The sequence below is a fragment of the Coregonus clupeaformis genome, unplaced genomic scaffold, assembly GCF_020615455.1.
Source record: "Coregonus clupeaformis isolate EN_2021a unplaced genomic scaffold, ASM2061545v1 scaf0658, whole genome shotgun sequence".
Taxonomy (NCBI): domain Eukaryota; kingdom Metazoa; phylum Chordata; class Actinopteri; order Salmoniformes; family Salmonidae; genus Coregonus; species Coregonus clupeaformis.
Genome location: NW_025534113.1, coordinates 257,265 through 269,028, shown reverse-complemented (window position 1 = coordinate 269,028; position 11,764 = coordinate 257,265). Strand labels below are relative to the sequence as shown.

Here is an 11,764-nt window from a genome sequence, read left to right as displayed (position 1 = left end):
CTAGTTTAGAGGGGATGGCATTTTTTAGTCTCGCCTGGGGCGGCAGAACATCCAGGGCCAGACTTGTATATGCCCATAAAAAAAAAAAAATTGTGCACATGCATGCACACATAGGAGGTCCCGTACCACAAACTAAAAATGTGGGGTTCAACAAGGGTTCTTCTAAGATCCTCAAAGTTCTTTGAAGAACCTTAGGGTTCTTGGCACTGAAAATTGCCTCCAAAAGGTTCTTCCAATAACCCCATAGGAGGTGGGGTTCATAGAGGAAACTCATTAGTTGGTGGGGTTTCTTGCAGGAACCTAACTGCCCAACTGAAACATTTGGATTTGAATTTGAAAGGACAGCAGGTGCAGGCACAAAAATGTAAAGATCTCCTCAATTTAAGGTAAGGTTTGGCCATTGTATGATCTAAACTGATATTGTTTTATGATGATACCATCTATCTTTTCATATTTGTACAAATCTTTCTAAAACAGAAAATTGATACAATTCAATGGATATCAATCAACAAAGAGGTAAGAATATGTATGCTATAAGAATATGTTGAAGGCTAGCTGTACTGGGTGCAGATGACTGAACGGCTCACTTTTGTGTCTGTGTCTGCAGGTTTACAGATGAGGAGGCATACAAAGGTATGTCAATTGTTATTGGTATGTTATGCTGATCACATGTACCATCCTCCTCCCTTACCTCTTCAATGAATATCCCATAGGCCTCTACATTATGGACAAGGTACAGTGGGGAAAAAAAGTATTTAGTCAGCCACCAATTGTGCAAGTTGTCCCACTTAAAAAGATAAGAGAGGCCTGTAATTTTCATCATAGGTACACGTCAACTATGACAGACAAATTGAGGAAAAAAAATCCAGAAAATCACATTGTAGGATTTTTAATGAATTTATTTGCAAATTATGGTGGAAAATAAGTATTTGGTCACCTACAAACAAGCAAGATTTCTGGCTCTCACAGACCTGTAACTTCTTCTTTAAGAGGCTCCTCTGTCCTCCACTCGTTACCTGTATTAATGGCACCTGTTTGAACTTGTTATCAGTATAAAAACACCTGTCCACAACCTCAAACAGTCACACTCCAAACTCCACTATGGCCAAGACCAAAGAGCTGTCAAAGGACACCAGAAACAAAATTGTAGACCTGCACCAGGCTGGGAAGACTGAATCTGCAATAGGTAAGCAGCTTGGTTTGAAGAAATCAACTGTGGGAGCAATTATTAGGAAATTGAAGACATACAAGACCACTGATAATCTCCCTCGATCTGGGGCTCCACGCAAGATCTCACCCCGTGGGGTCAAAATTATCACAAGAACGGTGAGCAAAAATCCCAGAACCACACGGGGGGACCTAGTGAATGACCTGCAGAGAGCTGGGACCAAAGTAACAAAGCCTACCATCAGTAACACACTACGTCGCCAGGGACTCAAATCCTGCAGTGCAAGACGTGTCCCCCTGCTTAAGCCAGTACATGTCCAGGCCCGTCTGAAGTTTGCTAGAGTGCATTTGGATGATCCAGAAGAGGATTGGGAGAATGTCATATGGTCAGATGAAACCAAAATATAACTTTTTGGTAAAAACTCAACTCGTCGTGTTTGGAGGACAAAGAATGTTGAGTTGCATCCAAAGAACACCATACCTACTGTGAAGCATGGGGATGGAAACATCATGCTTTGGGGGCTGTTTTTCTGCAAAGGGACCAGGACGACTGATCCGTGTAAAGGAAATAATGAATGGGGCCATGTATCATGAGATTTTGAGTGAAAATCTCCTTCCATCAGCAAGGGTATTGAAGATGAAACGTGGCTGGGTCTTTCAGCATGACAATGATCCCAAACACAACGCCCGGGCAACGAAGGAGTGGCTTCGTAAGAAGCATTTCAAGGTCCTGGAGTGGCCTAGCCAGTCTCAGATCTCAACCCCATAGAAAATCTTTGGAGGGGAGTTGAAAGTCTGTGTTGCTAGCGACAGCCCCAAAACATCACTGCTCTAGAGGAGATCTGCATGGAGGAATGGGCCAAAATACCAGCAACAGTGTGTGAAAACCTTGTGAAGACTTACAGAAAACGTTTGACCTGTGTCATTGTCAACAAAGGGTATATAACAAAGTTTTGAGAAACTTTTGTTATTGACCAAATACTTATTTTCCACCATAATTTGCAAATAAATTCATAAAAAATCCTACAATGTGATTTTCTGGAAAAAAAATTCTCATTTCGTCTGTCATAGTTGACGTGTACCTATGATGAAAATTACAGGCCTCTCTCATCTTTTTAAGTGGGAGAACTTGCACAATTGGTGGCTGACTAAATACTTTTTTTCCCCACTGTATGTGTATGAAAACCATTATCAAAATAGTTTTTTTCATTCACATTTACCACTATGAATTCTGTTGTGTGCATCTTTTGTTAATCATCTGTATAATTACTATTTTTTGGATTCACAGACTTCACCCTCCCTACACCTCTGATGAATATAACAGGGAACCTGTTCAATCACCACGCACTGCAAAATCATTCTGGCTTTGGATACGGAGAACATCAACACATTAACATCATCATGCCAGAGGATATACCCATTGGACTTGGGTATATTTTGATTTTTTTATTCTGCTTTGCCACTAAAATCCTAATAAACACTGACAACTAAAATATTGTGTTATTGTTGTTATTGTTATGCATATTATTATTAATAATAGGGGAGGGGGGAGTAGTTCAAAAAATTAACCCCAAAAGGTTCTTCAAAAGGTTCTTTGAGGATCCATTAAAAGGGGTTATTTGAAGAACCTTTTTAAAGAGTTCTTCGAAGAACTTATAGGGGTTCCCCCACAGTTTCAATTTGAAGAACCCCTAAAGGATCCTCCAGGAACCTTTACTTTTTAGTGAAGAAAGAATTGACATTACCTTCACCTCTGACGATAAACAACGCGAACACATAAACTCCCACAATATATAAAGGGCATAGACAGCACATAGCATTTTCCAACATATTCAAAGAATTTGCAAATATTCTCCTACCATGTAAATCTGGGAACATGTTATCCTGGCCCAGGAGTTTGTGTATCTTCTCCATCCAACCCTCTACTTTCTGGTGGTATGGTTTTGGGTTTTTGAATAGATGGTACCTGTTCCCACAGAGACTTAGTATTTCTTTCAGATGAGAATCAGCTTCTTTGATGAACTCATCAAAGGTGATATTTGTCAGTTGCTCTCCAGAAGTAAAGAGGACAATCGTTTTATCTCTGATTTCACCCAAGGCTTCTTCCAATTGTTCTAATATCCCTCTCTTGCCCTCTGTGAATCGGTCAATCTGAATGACCAATAAGTACACACAACACACATCCCCACAGCGCTTTTTACATTCTATAACATGTTTGTCTGAATTTAACATATCCATGGAAGAAGTCAGGGGTATCAATGACCCTCACCTCTGTCCCAAATAACTGGCTCTGATCTACCTGACACTCTGTTGTAACAAGTACAGAGTTTACACCGCGTCTCACAAAGACACGGCGGTTGCAACCAAAAATCTCCAATATGGACTCCAGATCAAAGGATACATTTCCACCGGTCTAATGTCCATTGCTCGTGTTTCTTGGCCCAAGCAAGGCTCTTCTTCTTATTGGTGTCCTTTAGTAGTGGTTTCTTTGCAGCAATTCGACCATGATGGCCTGATTCATACAGTCTCCTCTGAACAGGTGATGTTGAGATGTGTCTGTTACTTGAACTCTGTGAAGCATTTATTTGGGCGGCAATTTCTGAGGCTGGTAACTCTAATGAACTTACCCTCTAAGGAGAGGTAAATCTGGGTCTTCCATTCCTGTGGCGGCCCTCATGAGAGCCAGTTTCATCATAGCACTTGTTGGTTTATGCGACTGCACTTGAAGAAACTTTAAAAGTTCTTGAAATGTTCCGTATTGACTGAACTTCATGTCTTAAAGTAATGATGGACTGTCATTTCTCTTTGCTTATTTGAGCTGTTCTTGCCATAATATGGACTTGGTATTTTACCAAATAGGGCTATCTTCTGTATACCCCCCCTAACTTCTCACAAAACAACTTATTGGCTCAAACATATTAAGAAGGAAAGAAATTCCACAAATTAACTTTTAAGAAGGCACACCTGTTAATTGAAATGCATTCCAGTTGACTACCTCATGAAGCTGGTTGATAGAATGTCAAGAGTGTGCAAAGCTGTCATCAAGGCAAAGGGTGGCTATTTGAAGAATCTCAAATATAACATATATTTTGATTTGTTTAACACTTTTTTGGTTACTCCATGATTCCATATGTGTTATTTCATAGTTTTGATGTCTTCACTATTATTCTACAATGTAGAAAGTAGTAAAAATAAAGAAAAACCCTTGAATGAGTAGGTGTTCTAAAACTTTAGACCGGTAAAGATGAAAAGGCTAATCCACAGTTGAAACAATAACGAGGCACCCTGTCTCTGTTTTGGTAAAAAGCTGGAGAAATGTTACCACTCTCAAATTCACAGACAGAGCTATGGATGCAATGACTAACCATGGATGATATCACAATTATAGTATTAACCATGTTTTGAGGCTATACAGTGTTAGCTTACATTTACAATGTTTACGAACATTAGAGTAAAACAAGCTTATATTTTGGGTTCTGATGGGGTGTGACAGTTGAACTAAGCTCACAAGGCGTTTATAAGTTATATTCTTCAAGATTCAATGGGTATATATCATTAATTTAGTCCCAAATCCAAAAATGTATGAAACTGCAGATTGCCCCTTTTTAAGGATAACGTTAAAAAATGAATGTACTTGTTTTTTCCAATGAAAACACATTGCATATATATTTAACATATTGAATTATGTAAATACATTGTTCTAACATTAATCTGATGACAATTACAATATTTATGTTGTATTTATTTTCAGTTAATTACAGTACCAGTCAAAAGTGTGGACACACCTACTCATTCAAGGGTTTTTCTTAATTTTTTACTATTTTCTACATTGTAGAATAATAGTGAAGACATCAAAACTATGAAATAACACATATGGAATCATGTAGTAACCAAAAAAGTGTTAAACAAATCAAAATATATGTTCTATTTGAGATTCTTCAAAGTAGCCACCCTTTGCCTTGATGACAGCTTTGCGCACTCTTGGCATTCTCTCAACCAGCTTCATGAGGTAGTCACCTGAAATGCATTTCAATTAACAGGTGTGCCTTGTTAAAAGTCAATTTGTGGAATTTCTTTCCTTCTTAATGTGTTTGAGCCAGTTGTGTTATGACAAGATAGGTATACAGAAGAAAGCCCTATTTGGTAAAATAACAAGTCCATATTATGGCAAGAACAGCTCAAATAAGCAAATTGAAACGACAGTCCATCATGACTTTAAGACATGAAGGTCTGTCAATCCGGAAAATGTCAAGAACTTTGAAAGTTTCTTCAAGAGCAGTCGCAAAAACAATCAAGCGCTATGACGAAACAGTCTCTCATGAGGACCGCCATAGGAAAGGAAGACCCAGAGTTACCTCTGCTGCAGAAGATAAGTTCATTCGAGTTACCAGCCTCAGAAATCGGCAATTAACTGCACCTCAGATTGCAGCCCAAATAAATGCTTCACAGAGTTCAGGTAACAGACACATCTCAACATCTACTGTTCAGAGGAGACTGCGTGAATTAGGCCTTCATGGCCGAATTGCTGCAAAGAAACCACTACTAAAGGACACAAATAATAAGAAGAGACTTGCTTTGGCCAAGAAACACAAGCAATGGACATTAGACCGGTGGAAAGCTGTCCTTTGGTCTGATGAGTCCAAATTTGAGATTTTTGGTTCCAACCGACGTGTCTTTGTGAGACGCAGAGTAGGTGAATGGATAATCTCTGCATGTGTGGTTCCCACCGTGAAGCATGGAGGAGGTGTGATGGTGTGGGGGTGCTTTGCTGGTGACACTGTCTGTGATTTATTTAGAATTCAAGGCACACTTAACCAGCATGGCTACCACAGCATTCTGCAGCGATACGCCATCCCATCTGGTTTGCGCTTAATGGGACTATCATTTGTTTTTCAACAGGACAATGACCCAAAACACACCTCCAGGCTGTGTCCTGGCTTCCACAATCACCCGACCTCAACCCAATTGAGATGGTTTGGAATGAGTTGGACCGCAGCGTGAAGGAAAAGCAGCCAACAAGTGCTCAGCATATGTGGGAACTCCTTCAAGACTGTTGGAAAAGCATTCCAGATGACTATCTTGTGAAGCTGGTTGAGAGAATTCCAAAAGTGTGCAAAGCTGTCATCAAAGCAAAGGGTGGCTACTTTGAAAAATCAAAAATCTCAAATATATTTTGATTTGTTTAACACTTTTTTGGTTACTACATGATTCCATATGTGTTATTTCATAGTTTCGATGTCTTCACTATTATTCTACAATGTAGAAAATAGTAAAAATAAAGAAAAACCCTTGAATGAGTAGGTGTGTCCAAACTTTTGACTGGTACTGTATGTTTGCAAATAGGTTTTTCCCAAATGTCTCTTGAATGTAACAATAAATGGGAACGGTATATTTTACCACCATCAAATTGTCAACAATGAAATCGTTAATCACCAACTAAAAAACTGTCTTCTTAAACAACTATTTGCTCAGCATCTGATGCTCAAAAAGAAAAATTGTTGTTTAAGAAGATGCTGCTCAGCATCAGATGCTGGTCAATTGTTAAATCTTGGGAATATAATGTGAAAACATGAAAATAAAGAGTTCTTGGCAAGCTGAAGAGCTGGTGTTCCAGGGAACGTGGGAGACGTTTGACTAGTCGTCGGACATCCAACAAAAATGGTGATAATACATAGGACTCAAGAGGCAGCTGAAGGAGCAGCACATCTGATTTCAGACCGATTTTCATTTTCAGTTCGATTTGTACCCGTCTGTTAGGTTTATGTACTCTTGTTTGTATATTTCTGTTTTTTGTATTTGTTTTGTTCATCATAATTAATAAATAATAAAACTAATTTAAAAAATATATATATTAAAAATAGAAATCCAATTTCAGTCGCTTTACCCCAAAAAATTATTCCATAGCAGCATGCGTATGTTCCGTTCCATTCGACGTGGGAGGCAGCGGAGGGCCTGCGAGAGCTGGGGATCCAGGCGAAGCTGTCTGAAACTAAACTAGCTACACTAAACGGCAGTGATATGTAAATGCTTCCATACAACCATTACACAGCAGGTAGTGTAAAGCATAGCGCAGATAATTTTCGACCAACCTTTACTTGGAGTTACCTTACTCTGTCTGTTTTAAATATTTTACATCAAATCTTCTCTCATTGATTGAGACAGGTGTGTGTACACCCCAAAGTTCCGCATGTCATGATGACACTCACCTGATTTGGACATAATTTAATAATGGAGCATTTTCTCATGAATTCAAACGAACCCCCTGCAACTAGACATGGAAGTTTGGAAAACGTGTTGTCTTCCTAGTCAGGAATAGAGGAAGTATCGGCAAGTAAAGATTGGTCTAAAAGTGCTATGCTTTACACTACGTACTGTGTAACGGCTTTATGGAAGCGTTTACATGTCACCGCCGTTTGTAGCACGTGGCACGCAACCATTGGTTGTTGTGTCACCTTGCCTTAGATGTGGATAGTGGCCTAAAGGACAGTAGAGAAACACTAGGCAGGCAGGGAGCGACAGGAATGGTTTGATGTAGGGAGTAGCTCAAACTCTCAGATTACTTTATTTTTTGAAAATAATGTATTATTATTTGGAACCCTTTTTTCGTACACCGTTTACAATATAAACGCTTTTCAAACTTCAAAGCGTGCAGGCCGGTCTGTAATAGTGTGCTTGTATACAGGTTTTTGATAGCATTTATACTTTTTAAACTATTACGTTTTTTGACCTTCTAAAAACACTCATCCACTTAAAATGGGATTTCTTAAACATTTGTGCTCCCATTGTTAAAAACTCACCATTCTTAAGCTGTGACTTCAAGCATTCTATTCACTGTCACGAACCGGCTCACGTTCGTAACAAAAGGGAGACACGTGGAGACAAAGAATACCCAAAGTATATAGCTAAAGTAAACTAAATCAAATAACAATGGTGTATGTAATCAGTAATCAGTAATGTAAGTGAGTGTTATGCATGCATAAATGTAATATTTCAAGGTGTTGAAAGGTGCCAAAGCAAACAACCAAAAAGCCACAGAACTACCACAACAAAAATCTATCAAAGTATCTGCCTGGAGAGAGTCTTCTCAATGACTGTAGAAGAGGTCCATTTAACCTGGAACACACCCGGGCCCAGGTGTTTCCCATGTAGCTGACGACCCTCCCAACTCCGCCCACCGGCATCCTAATAAGGAAACAAGAGCAAAGAGAGAGAATAGGGCAGACAGAGTGGGAGGGTCGTCACATCACTGTAAACACTGACTTATGACACAAATGAACTATTTTGACCACTTTCCACAAAAGATAGACAAAAAAATTAAGCTAATGAAATTTTAATCTACTTCTCTGCTTTACAAACATAATAGAAATATATTCTACCAATTAGGATACAGCTGTTTTAGTATATATTTTAGTCATATACCTCTCTCTTTTATTAAACCTTTGTTTCCTCATATCTCTCAGAACATGGAGGTTTTTAACCCTTTCAACCTTGCATAGATTTTTTTGTGGTTTCATTTCTCTGTGCATGGTGCTTCTGTTGGAAAAAAAACATAATGTGCGGGTGTGGACGCCAATCAGAGTGCTGAATTTGCCATCATGTTGAAAGAGCCTGCATGCTGGCTGCTCTGATGAACTCTTATTCTGCCACGGAGTCATTACTTAAGAACTACAGATGTATCACGTAAATCCATAGAGGCACCAGTACATCTAGTTGTAGGGAACTCTGTAGATTGTTCCATTGGGGTGCAAAGAAACCAAAAGCAGATTTACCCAACTCTGTGGAGACTGAAGGGATCTCTAGAGTTAGCCATCCTGAGACCTGGTATGGTAACTCGTACATCCGTCGGTGGCGTTTAAGACCAGGGAGGATGATTTTTTTTTTTATGAGCATGGCCTTATTCCTAATACAGCATTTTGGATGACTGTCATTCATATTCCATTCACCCAGTTCAATGTAACAGCTATAAGTTTAGGCTACTACATGATACTCCAATTTTCCCTGTACCAATGAGGTTGCTACAACCTAGCCAATGAATTAAACTTTACAACCTAGGTGCACAAGTCGAGATAATGTTTAGTAATCACGGTGACAGACAGTGACACTTTCAATACCGCCTTGCACACTCTTGCCTGCATCTCACTAATCTAGGGTGTAATCATTAGTCCAACAGTTGCAAATGTGAGTTTCTATTGGACAAATTCAGATATGTTTATCCCCGTTTCATTCAGTTTCCTTCTGTTTAAGAATAGTTTGTCAACAGAATCCGCGGAAAGAATTCCTCCCTGATCACACGCAAACACACAGTTCACTTTCATAGCAGCCACATATAAACAGCATGATCACTTTGCTCATTGTATACAGTATATAATTCATTTTCGCAACTATCTACATTCTCTCCTCCTCTCACCCTTTCCCTTCGTTTGTGGACTTCAGTGCACAACACATCAGCTGACCAGGTGAAAACACTTTTCCAAGCCAAACCTTCATATCCTAAACGCTAATCACTACACACAGCCTACATCATTGTCATGTAATCCTGTTCGCAAGGGACTATTATTACTAGAGAACCTTGGTTTTGTATTTATTACCTCAGAATGTCTGTTAATCCAGAAAATGATTCGGACGGGATTCTTTTTTTCCAAACTGCCCCGTGTAATTATTTATTTTTGTCAATAAATTGACAGTTATGACAGAAAGCAGGAGGTTTTTTTCTAGGCGTGAAGATATTTCAACAAGTCCAGGCGATAAGGGGGCTACACTGACAACTCGAGCTTGGCTCCCAAGTTTCTAAACCATACCAAATCATCTTTGGAATAGTTTCGCTATAATATTTTAATTGAGGAAGTGTGATCATAATCATTAGGTTATTTTAGCGGTCCGCAATACATCCTAAATGCCCCCCAGCCTTCAGATGTGAGCTAAACAGTGCACTTGCACTTGAGATGTGTTTTAAGGATATGGATGAGAAAGGTTCATTTTCAAACGTTTATATCAGTTGTATGCCGCTTTGCAATCTATTGACAGCAAGGGTTGCATAGGCGCAATATTTATGATGCATTTGGCAATATTCAATTCATACGCACAAAACATATAAACAAAAGCATTCACTGTGAAAGTCGATACACGTAGGACCTTCATATAAAGGCTATGAAGCACTTCTTTTAATTTATCAAATCAGTTGTTGTTTTCTTACTCAAACCACTACGCAAACTCGTACGTCTTAAATGTTATAAATTATGTTAGTTATGGCGGAAGTTTATGTAAGAGCAATGAATCGATCATTAACTCTCATTCTGCCACTGAGTCATTACTTAAGAACTACAGCTGTATCACGTAAATTAAGTGTTATTTGCATGTGAAAATGTCATGGAATGCATTTGTTCCATTAACATTTTTGTTGGTGGCCCAGTCTTTGAAGGTATTCATAAATGAAGGAGGGTGGCTTTAAGCATCCTCATCACAAGCTCCACAACCCCCCGGCTTACCAACTACAACTCTGGTTTCAACCACGTGGAATGCAGCCTAGCAGAACCTGCTGTGGGAATCTACCTCTCTCTTGTTATTAAACCATTGTTTCCTCATGTCTCTCTGAACATTCAAGTTTTTAAAGACTAAAAAGAACATTGTAGGGCTCTGGCCTTGAGCTAGGACCCTGAAATGCTGATACAGTTTGGTCCCACCACCGGTCTTAACACATTCTTACTTAACAGTATGTTGTAAATAGTATGTAATACAATTAGTACACAGTAGCCTATGCAGTTTCAGTAGGTAGTAGGCGAGACAGATTTCGGACACGGCCTCTGTACTAGTCTAAAGACAGTTTGTGAAGGAGTAGTCGTTGCGTTCCAAGATGGCCGCTCCATTTAGGACTATAACGGCCATTTCTGATTCGTCAAATTTGATAAAATGCTGCAGGATTGTAGATCCCACCAACAGTAACTGGCACTACAGATGTATGGTCTTAATTTTAGCCAGTTTGCTACAGCAGGAAAATAATCCTGCAGAAACAGGAAATGGGAATTATTATGGGGATTATAATTAATGTACATTTTTGTAGGGGTTGATCCATTTTTCCAAAGGGAAATTACAAACTTCAGAAGCCTTTTTAAACCTGAAATGCACTAGAAGTTTTACATTTCCTGCATTGCAGGAAAGTTCTCCTGCAACAGGGTGATCATATTAAGATCCTACATCCATACTTTTAGGCCAACTTCTTTCTAGGGCTGGCAATACCGGGTGGCAACATAGTAGGCTAAGTGAATTACCATGCCTGGTTTTGCCCCTGTAGAGCAGTCGGCCTGCCAGAGGCGCATACGGGGACAGAGAGACTATATGGCAGGGGTCCACACATGATCTAAGGAGAGGGGATGTAATAATGTAATATTAACTAGTTAAACCTTTTTAATCCCAGGGCGGGGACAAATTGATGGTTGAGGCTTTCCGATTTCTTATCTCACTAGCTAGGTTTCCATCAATTTGTTGGAAGATTTTCATGCGTATATTCGGCCAAAGAATATGCACATTTTACCAGCAGTGGTGTGTTTCCATCAAACTGGCTTCTTGCCAATAAGAAAATGTGTTTACTGACGTGGTGCAC

At 39.3% G+C, this 11,764-nt stretch overlaps 1 long non-coding RNA gene across 1 annotated transcript; it reads left to right on the top strand.

Moving 5' to 3' along the window:
• The first annotated feature begins 614 nt into the window (after positions 1 to 614).
• LOC121555598 lies at positions 615 to 2,581 on the top strand. The gene is made up of 3 exons (XR_005997950.1): positions 615 to 633; positions 714 to 733; positions 2,456 to 2,581. It is a non-coding gene; the product is annotated as an uncharacterized LOC121555598 (long non-coding RNA).
• Positions 2,582 to 11,764: the final 9,183 nt, after the last annotated feature.